Below are 23,449 nucleotides of genomic sequence, written 5' to 3' on the forward strand. Positions count from 1 at the left end.
TACCTGCAGGCCATGGAGGTCCACGGGAGAGCAGAGATCCATTTGCAGCCTGTGGAGGAGGCCGTGCCAGAGCAGGTGGATGCCATGGAGTCAGGAAGAAGAAAGGGATTGGGGAAAGATGTTTAATGATCTGATTTTATTTCTTGGTATCCTGTTCTGGTTTGATTTGCAATAAATTAATTTCCCCAAATGGAGGTCGTTTTGCCTGTGATGGTAATTGGTGAGTAACCTCTCCCTGTCCTTATCTTGAGCCAGGAGCTTTTCCTCCTCTGTCCAGTTGAGGAGGACAGTGATAGAGCAGCTTTGGTGTGCACGTGGTGTCCAGCCAATGTCAGCCTCCCCATAGTGACCTGGCTTGGAAAAAATATGCTAATGTGAAGGAAAAGATGATTGTCATCTTCTTTAAAAGTTATACCTTCAGAAGTCTTTTTGTTCATTTTAATGTCAGCATTGGTCTGTCTCAAAATTAGTGAAGTGAGGAGATGGTTTGGGGTAATTTTTTATTACCTAATAGCCTCTCCTTTTTTGAGAAGCATAAGTAATTACAAATAAGACATCAGAACATATGCTGAAACTAGGACAATGGCACAACTGAAATAACTTAGACGTATTCTTTACCAAGAGGGAAATGGATGTGACCCTGGCAAGAAAATGCTGTCTCCGGTCTGGGAGGGTTGGTGTCTGTCATACCTGAGACAGGCTAAATGTGCCAGGTGACTTGGGTAACTTTTATTTCCTCTCTTGGGGTCTGTTTTATTTAAGCCATCATAATAGAAATCTTTACTTGGCTTACATAAAGCACAGTCATTTCCTTTCTTGGTTGTCAGGATTCACAGAATTAGTGCAGTTACAGATTTTTTGGGGCTTTACAGGATTTTTGAAAGCCTTCTTGTGAAAAAGGTGGCAACTATGTGTGGGTTTTTAACTGTTCTCTGCCTTATAAAGAAGTGGGAAGAGAAACTGCTGCTGCTTTTTGGTCTGTTAACACTCTGGAAGTGCCTCATAAGGTTGTGTGTCCAGCCTTTGTTAGGTGTGAGGTAAACGAGCCCTTTCTGAACTAATGCAGCACTATAGTCAAATAACTTGGTCTTGCCGTAATTTAGCTACCCCACGCTGTTAGGTTTGGAAACTCTGTTTTTACTGACTGTACCAACCACCTTAAAACTGTGTTAAATTTTAAACATAATTCTTCATATGCCTGTACATCGACCACTGAAGAAGGATGTAGTTTGTAATCTAACGGTCTGCTCCCAGTCAGTGACCTCTGCAGTCTGAGTTTTGCATACAGGTATCCCTAATTGAGACTTTTATCTTCTAGAGCAGTATTTATTCTGCACTGGTGCAGCCTCACCTTGAATATTGTGTGCAGTTTTGGGCACCACAATACAAGAAAGATATTAAGCTCTTAGAGAGTGTCCAAAGGAGGGCAACAAAGATGGTGAAGGGCCTTGAGGGGAAGCCATGTGAGTAGTGGCTGAGGTCACTTGGTCTGTTCAGTCTGGAGGAGACTGAGGGGAGACCTCACTGCAGTTACAACTTCCTTGTGAGGGGAAGAGGAGAGGCAGACACTGATCTCTTCTTCGTGGTGATCAGTGACAGGACCCAAGGGAATGGCCTGAAGTTGTGTCAGGGGAGGTTTAGGTTGGATATTAGAAAAAGATTCTTCACCCAGAGGGTGGTTGGGTGCTGGAACAGACTCCCCAGGAAAGTGGTCACAGCACCAAGCCTGACAGAGTTCAAAAAGCGTTTGAACAATGCATTTGGGGACATGGTTTGACTCTTTGAGATGGTCCTGTGCAGGGCTAGGAGGTGGACTTGATGATCCTTGTGAGTCTCTTCCAACTCAGCATGCTCTGTGATTTTGTTGAGTATAGTGAGCTTTTCAAAGTAGTTCCTGCTGCTTTGATACAGTGATCTTGCAAAAAGGTGAGCAGCAAGGTCTGTCTCTTAAGAATACTTGGTGAATGGCAATAACTGGATTTTTTAATAATCCTGTTTGTTAAGGTTTAAACTCACAGCAGCTTGCCTGTGCTATACTATACTAGTTATGGATTTATTTTTTTTTGGTAACTAGAAATAGGTTTTATTTTTTTATTTCTTTTAGCAGACTATCTTTAAGCTAGTTCACAAGCTGCTTGTTAGAAGTACAGACAGGAACAGGATACATTGGAAGGATGATTGGTAATAAATATCCCAGGAGATAAGATGGCAGATGATGAATGGCACAAATGCACTGAGAATTTTAAGGTATCCTCTCAAATCAGGTTTTTAAACACATACCTGTCTTGGCATATTCTATGGAAGGTATGTGGTGGTTTTTAAAAACATTATTTATTTGTACATTGATTTCTCTAAAGACTTTAAAAAGACCTTACCAAATGTATATGTAATTCAAAAGGAATATAAAAAACCACTGGTTTTAATTATGAAACCAGAGTGCAGAATCCTAGCCCTTCTGATTTCATTGGGAACAGTTTTTGTCTGCTAATTACTGCTATGAACAAAGTTTTCCCCTCAGTTACACCAAAGCATTCTCCATTGATTTAAGATTATGCTTAAATTATTGTGACTGAAAGTGCCTTTGCCTGTGGCACTGTCTGTCTCCCTTAGGAAGGGATGCAGAACACTTCCCTGGTTTCTCTTATGTTTTCTAAATTTCAGCTGCCTTTAAACTAGTGTTGGTGCTTTTTCAAGCTTTATTTTTATTCCAATACCATTACAACTATTGCATAAACTGTTCGATTTGCAGGAACACTGGCAATGTTCTGTAAATGTTTCTCTGAGCAGGTATCCAGTGTATAGAGACTTGCATGATGTTTCTCATAAGTGAAACCCCATGGTTTCTTTGTTGTGCTCCGCCTTCTGTATCTGCTGAAGCTCCCAGGGCTGCTGGGTATTGCCCAGTCTGGCTGATGTTTCTGACAAACGGCATCTCTTTAAAAATGCCTGCTACTGTGGGTAGCGAACGCCAGAAACTTCTAGATCCTTGGAGGGGGCTTTTGCATGACTGATGTTGAGGTCATGCTTTGCTTTCTTTCCCAGGTGGTAAGGAGCAGGCAGGGCTGTCTCTATGTCAACTACTTCATCCTCCTGGACCTTAGGAGGAGGAGGATGATCTATTTGTCTGTGCTGAAATTAGATCAGGATGAGTGTATTTCTGTAAGCTTCCTATATGACCCCAATTAATTTTTTTTCATCCTTCTATTTTTAAACAATACTGAAAAAACAGTGGGCAGGGAAGAGCTGAGCACACTGGTGAGCTTACAGATGTCATCCAAGTCATTAGTGCTGGCAGTGCTCCTGGCCTGTTGCACATGCAAGATGTGACATCTTTCAATGAAGTTTAAAGGCATGGTGAAAGATTACAGGCACGGTTTCACATCACTTTGGACTGCTCCAAAAGAAATGTTTTAAAACCTATTGCCGACAGCAGCTGTTAAGTGGTGTCAGTCCATCTTCGAGCTATTACAACATGCCTTCTCCTCTTCTCTGGCATCCTTGTGGTGTCCTGTCCAAGCTGATTAATTTGAGGACTCAGCTGAAAACTAACCCCTCAAAAAAGGTGCATCCCTGTGACTGTGTCTCTGTGATGAGGTGGCTGAGCCAGTCTAAGGCCAACTGCTGCTGAAAGGGACAGTTGGCTTAAAACAGCATAGATGTAAAACTGTACAGTTACTGTCACTCTGCTGGCTGTGGAACAGCAAGTTTGACTTTTACTTTCTGCAGATGAAACTACATAAAATGATTCCTTAAGCTGAGGTAAGCATTGCCTGTTCATACTTGGAGCTTAACCTGTCAAGTCCAGGACCCTGTATTCTTATTTAAGTACTGCCTGCGTGAAATTAAAGATTATTCCAGCTCTTGTTTATACATATTTCAAGTTTATACTGAGCTTAATTATAATATTGAATTTCACTATTGCTTTTGACCACGGGAGTAAGTTCATTTTAAACTGAGTTGGCTGGTCTTGCAGACATTTAAAATGTGTGACTGTGTCCATTCACACCATACTTATACATATGTATATACATACACACACACATTTATCTCTGACAGAAGTCTTGCAGCTACTGGTTCTTCCTCAGCGGCTGTGAACATAACCAGCTTCCTAGGTGGGTAAACTGGAAACAATGGGAATTCTTCCTGCCTTTTGTTACTTCAGCTGAAATTGTATATGCTTACTTTTCACAGTGCTTCCTAGCAGCTTCTGGCGCCATTTAGGATTTGAAGGGTCTGATAGAGAATTTTAATGTTTTTGACTTTCAGGTGGTCCCATTTCAGCTGCCCACATTGAACCATGGTTGGTGGTTGATCGCTGGTTAGGTAATTTTGTTCCTAGAGCTGTAACTCTGCACTTGAACTCTTAAAAAGTTCCAAGACCTCTTGTGAGGAAAAATACTTTTAAGCTAAAAAAGAGTTTTGAATTTTATTTTTCAGTTGTGGCACAGACCTCTAGTCTAGGTTCAGTGAAATTGGTGGCTAAATTCCCATTGATTTACTCAAGACGTCCTCAAGACCTTTCTATCAGTATTCTATCAGTATTCAGTTTGTTCTATTGCATGCTTCGCTTCTTGTTGTAGAGCACCTTTTTTTGATTTTTAATTTCATGATACTTCACATCTTTTGTCACAGTTTAGCCAGAGAGGATCAATACACAGACAGCTCCAGAACTTCTGTCCAAGCCAGCATAGCCCTTGTGCTTCTAGGCCTTATCAGTATTCATTTTGGAAGCTGTCAAGCCCTGCTGTCTCTGTTGAAGAGGTTACATTTTTTTGCTGTACTGATTAACTGTTTTGAGTAACTTTGACCACTTGTGGCTACTACTGACCCTAGATTCCTGCAGTACCTCCAAGCAAAATGCTAAACATAGCTGGCATTCTTGAATTGAGGGTGCTAGGACAAAGCATTGCAGTAGTATCCAGAACAATCTTATGTTTGGGGGAAAAAAAACCTTGCATATTATTCTGTCTTAAAATCAATTTGGGAGCACAGTGTTGAGAGATGAGATCCCTCTCACTGTGGTAATATATGTTACCCCTTGGTTTCTTACTGATGGGGATGGTTCTGCATGAATTGGAAAAAATTCAATGTAATTCTGTGGAATTAAGGCCTTAGATAAAACAAAGGTATGGCAGGAAGTTTTAATTCATAGCCAGAAATGACAGGGATGTAACGGAGCTGGAGTGAGGGAATGGTATTACGGTGAATTTTTTTGCTCCTTCTGGAGCATCTGGTAACAGCTGCTCGAATTAGTTCTGTTCTGAAATGGTATTTCCTGTGTTTTAACAAAAGTGGTTTAGGAACGTACAGGATATTTTACTGAAGTCTTGGCAATATTGCAGCAGCATCTTAGTTTCTGTAGTTTGACTTTTTGGTCTTGACATGAAGTGTAAATATAACCTCTTGGCTGTGCAATTAAGTATGTGTGATGTCCTGCAGGAAAATTTCTTTCCAATTCAAGAGGAAATTAATTCAGAAACTTCTTAATTTAATGCAGACGTAGCTGCCTCTTATGTATGTGTGTGAGCTTATTTAAAAAACAAACCTCAAACACAAACACTTGCTAATAAAAATCTAGGTCTTAAAACCTTAGGAATGGAGACCTTGGAAAGAACATAAATGAACATATTTTGGGCAAAGCAATATAGCTGTTGATTAAGCTGCAGTCTTACTGTTATTCTTTTGTTAAAAAAAACACTTTTAAAGTGATCGTTTTCTGAAAGAGCTTCATAATCAGGATTGGATTTTTTTTTTATTTAATGAGTAATTGCCACATCAGACTTTTGAGCGTGTCTTGTAGTTTTTGGCTGTGTAATTATACACGAGCAGAAGTTATTACTGAGAAGTGCCTTTTTGTTTTTTTGTTTTTTTGAAAGTAGAATTGCTGAGTGCAGTCCTATAGCATGCATTTCTTTGGATGTGATGTTTTATCTGCAGTTGTTGGAAAGGGTTTTTCAAATTAATTAAGAATATACTTGAATGTTACAGGATAGAATATGGCTAAACTTAGAAGAATAAACTTTTGAAGCCCATAGGATGGTCAAGGAAAGCTTTGCATAATGTAAGATAAAGACATAGCTAATGCTGTTCTGCAGTCAGTCATACTAAGAACAATGGGAAGTCAACTGGTCCATGCAGGAAGCAAATGTATGATACAGGAGTTAGATCTCTGACATGTAAGTACCAAATTTCTTGTCATGTGACAGCCATCCTTGGTGTTTTTCTTTAGGTAGTGGTTCTCTTGACTTTTCTGTAGACGATGCGTTTGTATCTTTTCCTAATTTCTCTTCCCTGGAAAGCGTATCTTTTCCTGTCATTTCTGGAAGAGTTAATCATAATTTTCTCAGGAGAAACTGCAGGATCTCTTCTACCAGAGGCCTCAAGTTGGTTTAAAAAAAAAAAGATAGTAAAAGTATTTAGATTAGACAAGAGATTTTAGCCTCATAGCAGCTTTTATGACACAGTAGGAAAATGTATGCATGTTTTTTGAAGATGATCAAAAAATTAATCTCATTCTTTTCATCAGGTAATTGCATCATTAATAGAATTGAGAAGATACTGCATAACACGAGAACTATAGTCTTTAGTAAAAAAAAAATTTGATCTAAATATCTTTACTTCCTTAAGAAATCAACCCTAGATAGTGAGTCAGCTTGCCGGCAGTGAAGATTAATAAAGGATTTTTTCTATTAACCACCAGCTGTTCTGACCAAGAAATATTTCAGCTACTTCCTGACCCTCTTTTGTTAAAAACAGACAAACAAAAAAAACAAACAAGAAGGCCTCAGACCCACAACAGTTGTTATATTTGTTGGTGATGGAGATAGAACAGGTTTGATAGCTACTTCTCATAGTGGTTCTGCCTTAATACTGCTAAGCACATATGTGATGGTCTGTTCCAAACCTATCGTAGGCTTGCATAAGATCCTTTAGTGTGGACAAAAAATGCCCTGTAATATTTTTTTAACTTCATCCCACCCCAAACCAGAGTGGCAGAGGGGCTTGTAAGGTAGAGAAGATGATCCCTTTTTACAGGTAAGCACCTGTAGGGCAGATAGTTTTGAATACATTGCCCTGGTGTGCAGAATGAGTATGATTTCTGTTAGTACATGTTGAAGTTAAAGATTCTTCATTGTCTTTGAGCTGGCTTTAAAGCCAAAATTATGAGCGCTTGTAACACCATCATTGAAAATGATTATGACTAAAACTGGAGAGATACTTGAGCCTGTATTCTGCCTTTTTTTTTCAGTTCAGTCATTTTAAGCATGCAGTCTGAGAGTCTTCCTGGGCATTACTGAATGCAATTTGGTCTCTTGCTGGATAAGTTTTCCTATGTAGATTTTCCTATGTATATGAAAATCATGCAAAAGAAATAGTATGCAACAACTCAGATGTGAGACAAAGACACCCTTCTTATGGCACATTAAATCTGTGGTGTGAGTGGATGCCCAAGCTAATGCAAAAGCTGCATGAAAGCCAAGCGTGCTGGCAGAGTGGCTGGCGAAGCAGGATACTGAAAGCAGAGTGCCAGGGAAGCCAAGTTGGCATTGCTGAGTGCCTTGTCCTGGAAGTTCTTTAGCTCTGTTCCTTGCCCTGGCGTGGTGGGTACCAATGGTGCTCTAAGGTGGAGTGCCTTGTGGTGTGCAGCATAAACTGTGGAAAGTACTGGAGAATATCAAGAGGGGTTGTGGAGGATTATACGGTGATAATAGTATTCAGAATAGGAGTGAATAACTTAAATGAGTTATTGGGAGGGTTTTTACCTAAAGCTTAGGTGATAATGCCTTTTTAAAAAGGAGATGACTTGCGAATTCAGATTTTCCTTCAGTTTTGCGGTGTATCTGCGTTCATTCAGGCAAGGTTACAAGCTAAGGCTGAGCATGGCTCCATTTTAATTTATCCTGTTTTAGCTAAAGCTTTGTGAAGTTATTACCTTGATAATGGAAAAGTACATCTCTTGGAAAGTGTGAACAATGGACTACCTTTTTGGGAAAATTCTCTCTGGTTTGTGGAGCTGTTGAGTTGAGCAGATGCTGTAATATTTTAACATCATCTTGTGAGAGGTTTATTGCATTTGTGTTTGTGTCCCTATTTCTTCTGCAACTACTTGTCCTGGTTTGCTGGGTTTAACTTGTTAATGTATGTGCAGAACTGGAGGTGGAAAGGGAATAACTAAAGAGCCTGCTTGTGCCCTGGAGGAGGAAGGATGACTTAAGCTAAAATGCTGCCTCCAAATCCCATGGGTATGATATGTGGTAGAGTGACTGGATCTCCTGCATTATTCATTGCCACTGGCTTCTGCTGTGAGGTGGGTGTTTATCACATGAATAGTTGTGCTGTGGGTTGCTGCAGAAAAGGTGTGTGTGACCTGAATGCTCATCACCCACAGGTCTCTCTCTAACTGACAGAAAAAACCTGGTCTAAAGTATGGTATGTCTGCTAAAAAGTCAAATCATTTGAAGATGTTTTTCTCTCCAGGCAGCTTGTGGAGCATCTTTAGTTGCTTCTAACCCTCATGGTTGGTCTCTGGCATATATATGAGCTTTTAATTCCTTCCTTAAAAGACTATGCCTGCGTGAAAGTAAGCTTTATTCCTAAAATATATTTGGAAAATTGTTCAGCTAGCCTTGTTGTACCCCATTGTGCTAAAAATAACATTTTTGAGAGAAATTCCAGGCTGCTTTCTTTTCAAATATTGATTCAAATTTCTTTGTTTCCACTTTTAAATTTTTTACAATTCTTTTTCATTCAGGTCCTTGAGTGTTTTCAAAGCACACTTGTTTTACTGCTGATGTGCTAATAGCAAATTGTACATTGGGCTTTTGCAAGCTCCAAAGCTTGGGTCAGGAGGGATGAGCAAACAGAAAATATGGCTTGGTTGCCATCCGCTGGGGGGAAGCCATGCTGCAGGGGTACTCAGACTGTGCCTGAAGAGTTGCTGTTGAGCGATAACTGCACGTTGATTGCACTGTGCTTTTGGCATTATAACCTGGAGACTGTCAGCCTCAGGCCAGATGTTTGCTCAGACAGTTTTGTAATAGCAGCAACTTACCTGGTGAGAGTCACTATAGCAGTGATAATGAAAGCTGCAGAGGGGGCATAGGCTTAGGGACAGAAAGGGGGGACACAAGGCTTCATCGTGCTGCTGGGAGGGTGGCCAGTATACTGCAAACTGCCTGCTCCGAAGTGTGGGAGCTGTATTCTGGATGTTTCTAAGCTCTGTCCCTCTTCCGTTTGCTTTTGCACATTGGGTGTATGTGTGCTGAGACCTAGAACCAGAGCAGCAGCTGTCTTTCTGGAACAGCTCCTTGCCACGGCCATCTGGTTCACCTGTAGGAAGCTGGATTACTCACCAGTGGAAATACCAACTCCCTCAGGCTGTAAGGGTAGGGTACTTCCATAAAGGTTTTTACTGGTAGGATGGTCTGATTTCTGTGTAACCGTAGCAACAGAACACAAATCAAAGTGGGCTTTTTGGGGTGCACAGTCTGACAGGACCATGTGAGCTGAAGCCAGTGCTGTGCACTGGGAGATGTCAGCCTCTCAGAGGCTGAAGAGGAATTCTGCTTCAGTGTCACCCAGTGCTTTGGCTTCTTCTGATTTGGTGTCTGTGCAGCAGAGTTTGGCAAACAGTAAGACTTGAGAAAAGCAGTGAGTCATGCAGACAAAGGACCAAAATAACATCGTGGTGTTTGAGAACAGTCACTAGCAATGTGGAGGTCTGTAGTGTTTTGAGTGCAGTGGTGGGGAGGATTGGCTAAAATGAAAATATAGTTTTGGTCCAGAGTGGCATGAAAGTTTCTTAGCCCCACTCCCATGTGCCTGCTTCTGTTCAAAACTTTAAAGGAAGAACAAAATCTATTTTTCAATATCCAGTTTGGATATTTTTAATAAAAAGAATCTCTAAAATGAAGGGGACAGACTTTAGTATCCTTTGTAAATATCGAGACTTTCCCTCCTTGCTGTCTATTCTGCAGTAATCCCCTGGTCAGTCTTCATCGTGGGGAGGCAAAAGACCCATGTTCATGTTTCTTGTTGGCCCAGGAGGACCAGAGGCCTCCACCTATCCTTTCCAGGAAGGTATCCAGAATATGCTTTTTAACCTGGAAGGGGAAGAGTGGGACCCCTCCTGCAAGTAGTGGTAAACCAAATCTCTTCAGTTTTATTGCACTTCTCAGAGTTCATAAATAAAACAGTGCCATGTGCATTTCAGTGTTTTAGCCACTAATTGTGAAAGAAAGCTTCTTCCTGACCTTCAAAAATTTGGGAAGGTAAAACCATTTAAGTGATGCAATTTTCTTTTTGGCCCTCTAGGGCAGTAAGCGAATTAAGGTGTTAGGTGCTTCTTTCTGTGGATTGAGCAGAAACTGCTGCCAAAGAAGGTGAGATGCGGAAGAAAGGTAGATGCTAAAAGCATCAGGGAATTCTTGAGGTGTGACAGCGGCCTTCTCCTCCACCCCATCTTTGATGAGAGTCCTCCACGTCTGTCAGGTTGAAGTGCAATTTGTTAATACACTTGCCAGATTTTTCTTTATTATTATTAAAAAAAAAACCATAATTTTTTTTGTCATTGTTGGTTTGGTTTGGTTTGTTGGTTTGTTGGTTTTTGTGATTTTTAAAAGCTGTTTCCAGACTAAGGCCCTTAGAAACCTCAGAACAAAATGAAGCTCTCCTCTCCTTTCAGAAACAGACCCCAGCAGCCTGGATTCTCAGGACTGTTGCATGAGGCTTACTGGGAGGCTGTCTGATGGACTTGAGTTAGAAACTGGTAATGTGCTTTCTAGAAGGAAAGAGAAAAAATTATCCCTAAAATAGATGACCACACTGTACTTATTAATTATTGATGTTATGCTGGATAACTTCTTTCTTCTATTATGAAATTGGAGGAAGAGGTGAAATTTTAATGGAGGAGTAAGTAGGATCCAGGGATTCTTATTTAAAAGGCATTTTAAGGCAGACCCTGCCAGTCTGATAATGTCAATGCAGCATGTCTGCATGTCTGTGTGTGCGCGTTAGAGGAAGCTGCAGTGTGAAAACTCACCAGTGTCATACTGCTATCGGTTCTCATCTCTATATGATGAGTAATGTAGATATGTAATATCCTCAGCCTTACACATAAATTTGTAACTGTGCTTCCATTCTAAAATCACAGGAATTGGGAAATCTGTAGTTATTTTTCCAGGAGCAACTGGATTCTTACTGACTTGAATGTTGCTGCTTTTACACCCTTTCACCCTGCTCAACACAGACAGATTTGCAATCTGAAAGCAACGTATAGACATCACTGTAAAGAACACAGAAATGCTCCAGAGTGATAGAATTCTTAAAATTTGTATTCAAATAGATGGGTTTGTTTTCCTATAAAACAAGTATTCAAGGTGAAGAAGTGGAAAACTATCTGTTGCTCTTCCTGGAGAGATGTACCACCTCTAAGCCAGCCTGGCTGCTCTTTCCTGCAGCCCATCTGAGAAGCAGTTGCCCAATGGGAAAGGGGGGAAGAGTTGGTGAATATTTTTGGGTTTTGTGTCAGTTTTTATATTTAAGTGGATTTAAATCAGAGTATCTCAGTTTAAGTCAACAGAAGCATCTTAGAATCTTGCTGGTGCAAGACTTTTTCTTATTTAAAGACAAGAACAAAAATGCAATGTCATTGCTGAGCAACCCACCTGTATAGTGTGTGCGCTTCAGGAAAAAGAGTTACTGAAGTATAAAACCTATTTTAGTACTGAATTACTCCAGCTGAAATTTGGTGATTAGGAACCTGCCTCTTTCATATTTAGTCTAAATTTTAAAGTTCCTTACCAAGAGCAAGGTGGTTGGACAGGAGAGCAATCAAACCAGCTAACCTTCTTGGCTGTTGTCAGGAAGCCACAGGCTACAAGCAAAGGGGGGGAAAAAGCTGCAGTGATTCCTAACTTGGTAAATTCCTGCTAAACTTCAAGAAGGTAGATTTGGTCTGAGTTCAGATGTAACAAATCTGCAAGGAGTCTCTCTTGGGTAGAGTCTGTTTTGGGAGATATACAAAAGTACGTTTTGTTCTAGCATCTTATGAGTTGGGAATAACTCCCAGTTTTTTTCTTTGCTTACTGGTGTTTGGTTTTATTATTGTAACTGAAATTCTGTAATGTGCTCAAGATCAGGTTGCACACAGGCACCTGTGAGATGACTTGTTTCTAAAGCTAGCTGAGAACTGGATTGCAGATCTGTGTCCCACAGAAATCCAAGTACCCAGAAATATCTAATCTCACTTCAAGGATGTGTAGCTATAGCTCCATTTTTGCAAAAGGAGGAAATAGGGACTACTTAGTTTTTTAAACTTGGACCTGTTATTACCTCAACCAGCCAGTTGTTTATTTTAATGGTAACAGTATGTTCCTACTGTGTCATCTGTGGGCGTTGGATTTGCTGATTCCTTCTCTAAGAAGGGTATCAATGCCTGCATGATATCTGCCTTCCAATTTACGGCTTTTAATAAAGTCCTAAATGAATTATTCCCGCTTGCATAGGCCTGGGAGACTGAGCTGGCTACTTTGTTGGTTGTCCGAGCTTTTCTTGAAATATGAAGATTTATAAACAGGAAGAAAAAAAAAATTCTCTCTTCGTTCTGAAGTTGTTTTTAAGTCTGCCGATTTTCAAGGCAGGCAACATGGTAAAAATGTGGGTGGAGAAGTGGACATTTTCAGCACCATGCAGAGGAAGGGAAAGACAGGGTGGGGGATTCTCAACTGGGAAATAGAAAATGTTGGGTGTGTGGCAGCACAGTTTCAGGAATTTGTGCCATTAGTGTTAATATCACTTTTGGTCAGAGGTCAGATTTCTGTTGTTGAAACTTTGTTTTGCAATTTTCTATCCGCTGTTTTGTTGAAGAGGCTGTTTTTCCAACCTTTGAGACCCTTACTTTGTATTTCAGGTTTTCCTCTGATCTCAGAACTGATGGCTGACCCTGTCTTAGTTTGGATCATAAAACTGTTTTCTTTCAGGTGTAAAAAGCTTTTTGAGTTGTTGCCTAATTTTTTTATTGAATTGATTACTGTTTCTGTTTTAGTTACTCTAGGCTTGATTTAGAACAAATTACATTTTATATATAGAATGAAAAGGATTAATTATAAAAATGGCTGTGCCAACACAGGCAGATGCATCTGTTTGATTATGTTGGGAAGAAACCCCTTAAAATTATTTGGAATGCTAGCATGTATGCTCAGTCTGTAGAGAAGTTTCAGGTCTTAGCATTTAACCCAGAAAGTTTTGTTTATTTGAAACCCATGAATCGCAAGCATCAGGAACTTGCTAGTTGCTTGGCTTTCCTGGTATGAAGATGTTAACAACATGTTTTCTTTCTCTTCTCCTTTTTTTTCCTCTCTCTTGAATACTGAAATCTGATAATCTGATACAAAAGTCCACAAATGTGCCTGCTAAATTAAGTTAGAATATTAGTTTAGTGAACATTGGTCTGTTTTCTTCCTGCCTCCTTGAATACCTTTTTTTTAAAGTGCAATTTTATTATTAATAATAAAGTGAGTATATTTTCTTGATTTGTTAAAAAAGCTTTATATTTTAAAATTACTTTTCATCTAGCTTATAAAAAGGTCTAATTTCAAGTTTACAAATGACAAATATGTTTTTTAGCAAGAATGTTTTTAGCTCTCTTAATCTGTCTCAATACTTTCTAGGATTTATAGTTCTTGGATTTCTGTTAGAACAAAGGAATAAATCTCTGTTTAAAATGGAATCTAATTTGATTTAGTCAGGCTTTTGCTTTAACAAAATAAAAAAAGATATTATTGAAGCTCTATAGCAGATGAGATTTGTATCTTTGGTCTTTCATAGTTATTTTCTCCAGATGGGGGAACAAATATAAAGTAGAATAATACCTTGAATCCTAGAGCACAGTTTGACTGACAGATCTGGTGCCACTGATGGAGCATTTTTTGATGGGGGTATAACAGTGTTTCTGTCACTATGTGGCGACAATCCCAATGTATTTCTCAGTACCAAATGCCATAGCATTAATGTAATCATTTGCCAGGGGTGGAGTAACTGTGGTGCAGCATACAGACCTTGCAAAAATAAATTATACAGTTGATGTCTACTGAACACAAGCATAATTGAAAACATGATTTTTTATGAACATACTGTTTACTGAGCACATTTTACTGCTCTTTCCTAACTTGGGGTTCATCTCTATCATCTAAGTTAATTTTCTTTGTGATATTCAGTGTTTGTGCATGGGGAAAACTGCAGGTCTGTTTTGCAGTGCAGAGGGAGAGAGAATTTAAAGCGTGCTTTGCAGCGGGTTTTAACGTGCCCGAGCTGCCATAGTCCTGCAGCAGTTCATGACACCTGCCTGGTTTGGGAAGATCCCTGCACTGTGATACACAGATCGGTCTGTTCTGCTTTTGCTTCTCCTCTGTGCACATTGTTGAATGCAGATGGTTTTAAGGATGTAAACTGAAGGTGGCTGCTCGGGTTACTCAGTCTGTGCTCATCTGATTCCCAGCCTCCCATTGCCTTGCATCTCCCACTGCTACAGAGGATGGCTGTGCAGGTTTCTTCTGGTAACCTGCACCTTTGCAAGCTCAGTAGTTTTCATTATTCTCTTCCTGACTCTTCATAAGTGAAAACTTTAGTATGTGACTTGGTTTTGTTTTGCAGCTTGCCTGATTTCTGCAGCGACCTGAAGGAGAGCTGGTGCCCAGGACTCTAGGACTTGGTGCTTTAGTACAGGCTTTCCACCAACGAGCTGGGAAGAGTAAGTAACCTGTTCCATTTTTGGGGATCCTGTGGGGTGGGAGGACTCTTTCTGAACTTTCATGTACTATGTCTTAAACACTAAATTTTCTAGGTTTCTCCCAGCACAGAGACTGGAGGTACCTGTATTCCTGTGCAGTATTTACATTGTTTATCATGATGTTAATGAACAAAAGTGGTCCAGTTCTTGTAGTACTCCAGCAAGAGTTCATGCTTTATCCGTTACTGCAGTTTATCTGTACTGTGACTTGCTGTACACCTCATGTGGGAAAAGGCTGTACACATTCATAGTAGTGCTGCTCCTGTATGGTGTCAGTAATGCTATCTGTTAATGGGGACACCTGTGTTGGATATCAGTGTCCTGTGCAGTTCAAGAAGTGCAGTCTCCTGTGACATATCCAAATGGTTCTGTGTGGGTCTCAGAGTGGGAGTGAGGCCCACAGCAGCAGTACTTTGTGACTCCAGCTGAGGCTGTCTATGTGGAGGGATTACCTGGTGGCACACTCACCACCAGCTTCTGCTGCTATGGCTATCCCTTCCTTCTCACGTGACTTTGCAGGCTGGGGATGTACTTACCAGTACCTGGCAAGCCACAGGGTTTCTCATCTTCAGAAATAAGATATGCGAGAAGTCTGGAATGGTCTACTCATAAAGAAAGTGCTGTTAGCTGGAAGTCTTGGGCTAAGCATGTCTGTAGGTTTGTCTGTGCCATACAAGTAGTCGTATTGGCAGAGCTCTGCAAAAAAACTCCACTGTTTGCTGACAGAAGCAGTAAGTTTTTCCATCAGGATTTCCTTTCTACCCTCCTGAAATGCAGCAGCACTTTTCTGGGCTTTTGGTGATGTGATCCTTCCAAGGGTGTTATTTTGTACAGTCCTAATTTGTGGAGGTGAACTGGCAGAGCTTTCAGTTGCATGTGAGCCTTGTAGCCGCTGAGAAATCTTATGCATGCCTTGAGTTCTTGCTTTACTTGTGGGGTGCACAGCTGCAAACTCTCATCCTGTGAGTTTCCACTTTAGCTGGTTAGTTAAAATATAGAGAGAAGATAAATGCCAGTATCTAGACACGGATTTAGAAAATGATCTTTCATGCTTCATATTACTTTTCGCAGAGAATTCCTTATTTAGAAAGAACTTCTCATCCTGAAGAATTTCAGAAGTTTTAGGGTTTGGAGGTTTTTTTGTTAATTTTGTTTTTTCCTCCCTAAATAAAGCTACACTCCAATGAGATATTTCTTGTTAAAGCAGTCTTTGCACAAAGGGAATGATGAGACTCTAGCCAGCTTGGTCTAGTCTCGTGTTGGTGTGCAGTTGTTTTAGCCAGTGCAGTATGGAAAGGCTCAGGGTTAATCTTGGTCTTCATGCTTTTTGTGTACGTTAATCAAGCAGGTTTAGTGGTCCGTAATACACAGGAGGCTTGGGCTAATGATGCAACTTCTTTTTTCAGGTTGTTTTGATTTAGTCTCTATACCTGCTTGACAGAGCCTCAATTATTACATGGGAATCAAGCAGTATTCTTCTAAAACATAGAGATGTCATGCAGATTATTAATCAGCACAGGCTATCAGAAAGTTCCTGTTATGTTATCATCACTTAAAATCACAGAATTATAGAATGATTAGAACTAGAAAGAATAGCTGCTTGTTTGTGAAAGATGTTATTTATAAAATCAGGCTAAGTTTTGGTGCTTGATTTTGTTAACAATATGTAGTGAAGGAAACCCTGGGGGAACTTCTCCGGTTGCAGCAGGTGAATGGAATAGCCTCTGCTTCTGCTCCCAGTGCTGTGATTATTTGTCATCGCTTTTGCCATTGGTAACAGCAGCAGCAGCAGGTGTAGTACTGGGTAGTGTAGCTAAATGATACTTAAATAAATAAATAAATAAATTTCTTGCTATATTGGTAGCAGTTGTTCTTGCAAGCCAAGGACACAGCTCTTGCCCTGAGGAGGAGAGGGTGTTGTGGAGAGGAGAGATCTGAAAAGAAATAATTGAATTGTAGCTGGTTAATTGTCTTCAGGTGGTATTTTATTGTCCCCCTACTCATCTTACTTGTCAAAAAATGGAGAAAGGCACCGTGAGGTAGAAATTAACAGCGTTTTAGAAAATGTTAAATAAATTGCTTTCTTTAATGGAACATTGCAATATTTAATGTGATTATTCATGGCTCGTGATTAGGAAGCATCAGCAACAACATGAAACTATTCTGATTATTCTGACAGATGTTTAATACTAAAAAAAATATGGTTTTTTTTCTAAGAATAAGTTCTTCCATCAAGAAAGATAGAACTCTTATGTGATAACTGCGCATAATGAACCCTATCTTGACTGCATCCTAAAAGGCTGACCATATTTCAGTATGCTACACAATGGTTTCAAATGCTTTTTCAGTTAAGCTACAAATCCTACATTATATGATTTGGTTGTCTCCTCTAGACGTTGTTTTTGAGGGAAGGTGAAGCTAAGCAAGTACTTTGACAAAAAAATTCAATACAATTTTCAGTGCAATTACTACTTCATTAAATTTTTCAGAAGTTGTTTAGCCTGGGATTGTTTATCCTGGGGAAAAGGAGGCTCAGGGAGGACGTTATCACTCGACACAACTACCTGAAATGAGGTGGTAGCGAGTGGGGGTTGGCCTCTTCTCCCAGGTAGCAAGTGACAGGACCAGAAGAAACGGGCTCGAGTTGCACCAGGGGATGTTTAGGCTGGATATTAAGAAAGATTTCTTTACTGAAAGGGTTGTCAGGCATTGGAACAGGCTACCCAGGGAAGCAATGGAATCACCTTCCCTAGAAGTGTTCTAAAGACATGTGGACATGGCACTTGGGGGTATGCTTTAGTGGGGAACATGCCAGTGCTGGGTTAGTGGTTGGACTGGATGATCTTAAAGGTCTTTTCCAACCTTAATAATTCTATGACTTTATGATTCTGTTTTGTCATGACACTGATACATTAATCATGAGGTTTTGTTATAAAGCTATAGAGGTAGTTTGTGTGGTTTCCTCCTAGAAAGACCTAAAAACCACTGGGGTTTTATTTCCTATTTCATTAACTGAAAGTAATTTTTTCCCTGTGATGCTACAGAAATTACTCTTTCCACCATTTATTTATTTACTAAAATGCTGAGGGTTTTTATGGCTCATGAACAACTGTTTAGTCAATAGAGATGTTGTATGAGAGTTCTCTATGTGGAATGGCTCTGCCATAAAACCTCCCAAAACTGGAAACAAAGGAGAGGTTTATTTTGTGTACTCTCTTTGTATACTACAGCACTGTTGTCCTTATAAGTTCCTCATGACTTTGACTTTCTTTTCCCTTCATATCCTTGTGGGTTAAAAACCAAAACAAGCCCCAGAGGTCTGAATTGTTTTCTAATAAGAAGTGTAAATGAGCTGCTTCCTACAAATAAGACTCTAGTCCTTCCTTCAACTCAGCAGCAAAAAGATGATGTTGGAAAGAGATGTAGCAGTTGTCAAGTTTATGACAAACTGAGACATTCAGACACATGCTTGGGAGCTACACCTAAAAAATGGGACTTTTAAAGGGTGGTGGTGGGGGAAGTAATAGAGATTAAAATCCTGAATCATACCTCAGAAATAGTTCATCTGCTTTCAGTCATTCCTGGATTCATCTGCTTCAGAGAAGTAAGAAAGCCAAGAAATTGTGCAGAAGGCAGAGTGAAAAATCTGTTCACAGTTTCTTCCAAATCCTATTAGATGAAAGCCATGTTATCCTTTGAAACAAGATACCCTAGATCTTAGGTGATTTTTTTTTTGTTGGCTTTGGTACTTTAAAAAAAAACAGCTTTAGACATTCTTGTTATTCACTAACCACCTTTATAACCCTTCTAGATTTTTGTCTTTTTTTTTGTTGAATCTAAGCTTTCTTATTAGCCTCTTTGTGAATTGCACAGAAAAATGTCGATTAAAAAAAAAAATCACCTCCCATTCAGATTCTTACTTGCATCATATTACACAGTTTGTAACTTTTAAGGTAGTGTTAGATGATTTTATACAGTTTTGGAGAGTCATTCTTGGACCACCTTTCTCCGATATTAGGCTGGAAATTAGAACTTGTTCCTTGTGCCAACATTACCCTTTGAAGTTTTTCTTTCTTCTCTTGGCCTTCATTTTGCTGTAAGACAAACCTTTAATATCCTTGTACAAGGCAGAAATCTATCACCTTGATTATCTTCCAATTCCCTGTATTTTCCATTAATCCCTGGTGTGTGAGGGACCAGATGCTACCCGGCTGTTTCAGATGAGGTCTGGATGTTACCTCCCACAACCGTATCAGTGTTTTCCCAGCTCTGCAGGACAAATTGTAACCAGAGAACAAATTTGCTTGCCCCCATGCATACATCAGACTGGAAGCTCAGAGCAGCACCCTGCTGATGTAGCTGGGGCTCCTTCTTCCATTGTATCCAAACATTTGAATCACAGCCCAACACTGACAGCAGAATTTCTTAGTGATTCTATGAATAAATGACCTCGTGCTTTGTTCTTTATTACATTTCTATTATGCTCCTTATTGACATCCATTTTTCCTTTTGGTGATTCGATCTTTCTCTTTGCAGCAAAATGTCCAAATTTTTTGTCACCAGATTTCACTGATACCTTTTGTGGCAGGATCATTAATGACAATATTAATTGAAAATTCCTTTTATCATTCAGTATTTTCCACTCTGTTGGTTAATTTGTGTTTTCCCTCCTCTGTGGTAAACATTTTGTGGTTCCTTCTATGCATCAAAGCTCCTGTACAAGAGCTTTGATAATTGTCCATTCCCTAAGTCTTCCTTAGGGAAGACTGTCTCTGAAAAATACTTGAAAATACTTGGGCTTGTCTGGGCTGCTGAAGTTTGTATACAGCATCTGAGATCAAAATCAAGTATGGAGAAAGCCTGTTTTAGTGTCTTACAGCCTTCCATTGCCACAGGTAAAATGAAATTTTGTTAAAGTAACAGTAATTGTCATTCCTCTGCTCTAAATTGTATTTTAGCTGGTTGTCCAGTGGTCAGGAAGCAGACACACACACAAAAATATAAATATATATAAAGCTTTAGCTATATTTATATGAGTCATAGGTTTATATAATAAATATATATTTAATATAAAAATGATTGTGTAAACTTTTAGAAGAATCCCTATCTTGAAGCATCAAAATTCAACCCACACTGCATTTGTTACTGCATCTGCTACCACCAGGTCCCCAAGGAGCAGCAACAGCTAGTGCTGTGACTGTTGCATTGCAGACAAGGGATATGTGCTTGAGTTCAATAAAAGTAGGAAATTCTGACAAGAGGAATGAGTAATAAGTTACAAACAGAATTCTTATGGTTTTGTTTTGTATTTTGCTTTTGAGATAGAAAGTCACTGTTTGGGACAGAGATAAAGAAAGTCACAGAAGGTGTCTGCTGCTGATGGAACAACTGTTCCAGAAGGAACTGTTAAAAGAAATGTCAATGCAGGTTTTTTGTATTGCTTTACAATTCTCTTCTTCTGTCCTCACACCCTGAAAACCAGCTGAGCTCAGTTCTGTTATGCTCAACTTATCTTTTGAGGGCTTTCTACTATTCATGGGAGTTAGAAACAGCATTGGCTTGAAATCCCAGACTTTGAGCAGTAGGTGGGTTCTGCTGTGCTCATTGCTTCCATGAAAGGGTAAAACAAGGGAGTTTGGATTAGATGATTTAGATACAAATGGACAAAATAGGTAAACTGGGAATTTTTGTCTTGAGTAATAATACAAAGTCATTCTCTTAAGATATGTTTCAGCATTAATGTAGGATAGCAGCAAGATCTAGAATGTGGTGGGTTTGGTTTTGTTTTTCTGTCTGGAGAGGTGACAAACTTTTTTGGTTTTGGAGATAGAAGTTGTAACTCATCCCAGTAGTTATTTGAGAGCTGGCAAACACAGAAATTACAACATTTTTCTGGGGAATCTGCTTCTGTTTTGTCTAAGAATTGTCTTCCAGTTTTTGCATCCATTCTTGGAAGAACAGTAACAACATTGTGTTCATTCCTATAAGATACAGGGAAGGGGAAAGTGAACAGTAGTGGTGAAATGCTACAAGAGAAAACTTAGCTTGCTTGGAAAGCTTCCCACTGAAAAAAAAAAAAAGCACGGTGGCATTTCTGACTTCAGCAGAAATAAGCATCTTCTCATTTAGAAACACTGTTTTTACCTGACAGTCAGCTTTGAAAAATATTTTTCATGGATTTTGGTGTAAATGAGGTTCAGAATATGTGTCTGAAATACTACCTGGTTTAGGCGTTGCAGGGAGATGTGTTTTACCCAGCTATGATTGCTTTGATCGTGTAATACCTTTGTACTCCAGCACAGTTCTGTAGGTTGCCAGGCTTCCTTCTGGCTTACAGCCTAACCTGGCTGCAGCCCCAAAGGCTCAGACCACCACAGTTCTTTTTTTTAATCTGCAACTTTGTTTCTACTTAACAAATTCTCACTAATGAGCAAGTAAAATTGAGATTGTTAGCTGATATCAGTTCAGATAGCTGCACTGGAGTGAATGAAGTTAACTCTATTTATGACAAACTTGCCAGTATTATAGATGGTGCTTTTCTTTGTGTTAAAATATATATTGACTGTATAGTTGTACACAGAATGTTCTGATGTTTTCTTTTATTGTTTGGTTGAACAAACCATGAAAATCTGCATTAAGATAACAATTCATAATAAATATTAAAAGCATGGGTGTTTTACTGAGAAAGCATGTATCGTCTGTGCAGGAGATTAAGGTCAAGGGACCATGAGTGTCTTGAATTCAGCTTGCTCTATATGATCTGGCTACAGAAGTACTGAAATGCTAAATTTCAGAAAAACACACTTCTGATGAATTAGGGACTGTAAAGCAAAGACTTAAACATGAATTGGGGACACAGTAGAAGTTTTGTTCAAGTGACTAACACTGATGATATCCACCAGAATAGAGTGAGAAATTGAAGCATCCGTCCCCACATGATGTATGAGAACCTCAACTGACCAGGCAGGTGACACAGTACCTGGAAAAGATAACTAAGAATAAGAAAAGCCCTCATGAAGGAATTCTCAAAAATGGAGAAGAGGGAAAGCATCGAAACAGAAACTTGTTAGGGGAGAACTTAGAAGCACAAAAGCAGCAAAAAAGTATACAGGACAGAGAAGTGCAGGCAAGAATGCCTGCAGGCAACAAGAATTTGAGTAGTGAGAATTTGTTGAAAGGAGAAATGATGGAATTGCCAGACTTCCTGGGCAGGACAGGACTTTACAGATCTCTGAGCATGTCTACTATTAGAACCAAGTGTGGTAAACCCATGGCAAATGCGGCAGGGCTGGAGTGCAGGCCGGACATCCCCTTGGCTGTGGGATTGTGGTTGTCTTTCCGGTTCCCAGAAAGCTTTTATCCTGTGCCAGTAAGTGGCAATGACAGGGAATGAATCCTTTGGAAAGCAGGGTGGCTCCCTGCCTCTCAGCAAAGGTAGGTGGAGGGGACAGCGTAACCTCCTCAGTCTGAGTGCTGCCAGACAAAACTGGAAAGGCAGATAAGGTCTCTTGGGTAACAGAAGACTTGGAAAAAAATGTCCCTGAAATGAAAATACCTATTTTTAAAAAAAGATGTGGTTATTAGATGAAGAATAATGATTATGAATCATTAATGACCTGAAAGAAGGTCAGACTTGCAATGATAGAAGATATCTGGCTGGTACAACATTGTGCTTTCTCCAAGAGGCAGTTTGGCTTGAGAGATCTGCATCCGATAGCTGTTCACAATACAGAAAATGAATGTGCTGTCTCTATGTGCCTCCAGAAACTAGCAGCACAAATTCCTAATGGCCTGGCTGGCACTTGGCTTTTTTGATTAAATTGCCTTTCATTACGGTTGTCATGCAGGTGATGCTACCTGTCACTCCTTTGAAAGCAGGCAAAGTGTAAAGGGATTGACTGTGGGAAGCATTTTTGCATTAAATATGCAAATATGTACGTATATACACAAAATTTCTGTGTATGTACAATTGTACTTTCTTATTTCAAAATGAGCCATCCACCAGCCTTACAGGCTGATTTTTAAATTTATTTTATTTTTTTATATCAACCTCATTTAGTATCTGAACCCTTTGCTATAGTGGGTCTGCTTTGTTTGGGACCTGTGGCCTGAGTGTGTTTTTAAAGCAATGCAAGGCGTTCCTCTTACCCATTCACTAGCAGGGCTATTTCCTGGTATTCAAAGCAAGACTTTAAAGGTGGGATTGTGTTGTTTGTCAGAATATCACCCAGGGAGTGCTGGAATGTAATTTTTGTAGTTGTCCCTTAAGAAACATCATACAATAAGCTTTTCTTTCCTGACACTGTGTAGCTGTTCCTTGCAAGTGTTGTGATGTAGTCAGTCACACTTGGATGACTTCTGTAGGTAATTTGCAGTCATATCCTTTTTCTTGAGCATGTGCAGGTAGGTTTGCTGGCACAATCCGTTTTATGAGATAATAGCAGCCAGTGTGAATGTACTTACATTTGTGTTCGAACACACACGTATTTATAGCAAACGTTGCTTGTAGAGAACCACAGAAGATTAAGGAGTCAGCTGACCTCCTAAACAGCAGCATGCATGAAAAAATAAATTTGGAGGAAACTCAAAATATGTTCAGTGGCCATTAATAGTATGGAGGTTGGACTATGAGTTGTTTGTCGTCAAACAATAGGTAGTGGA

At 39.7% G+C, this 23,449-nt stretch overlaps 1 protein-coding gene across 10 annotated transcripts in view; it reads left to right on the forward strand.

Annotated features, from left to right (window-relative positions):
• The window catches only part of APBB2 (amyloid beta precursor protein binding family B member 2), a 182,356-nt gene that overhangs the window by 43,221 nt on the left and 115,686 nt on the right, over positions 1 to 23,449 (forward strand). For all 10 annotated transcript variants that reach the window (XM_017824818.1, XM_017825378.1, XM_017825610.1 and 7 more), the window contains exon 2: positions 14,653 to 14,749. The gene's annotated coding sequence lies outside the window, so the exon portion shown is untranslated. The remainder of the gene's footprint in view (positions 1 to 14,652; positions 14,750 to 23,449) is intronic.

The sequence above is a fragment of the Lepidothrix coronata genome, unplaced genomic scaffold, assembly GCF_001604755.1.
Source record: "Lepidothrix coronata isolate B3197 unplaced genomic scaffold, Lepidothrix_coronata-1.0 Scaffold0, whole genome shotgun sequence".
Lineage (NCBI taxonomy): Eukaryota > Metazoa > Chordata > Aves > Passeriformes > Pipridae > Lepidothrix > Lepidothrix coronata.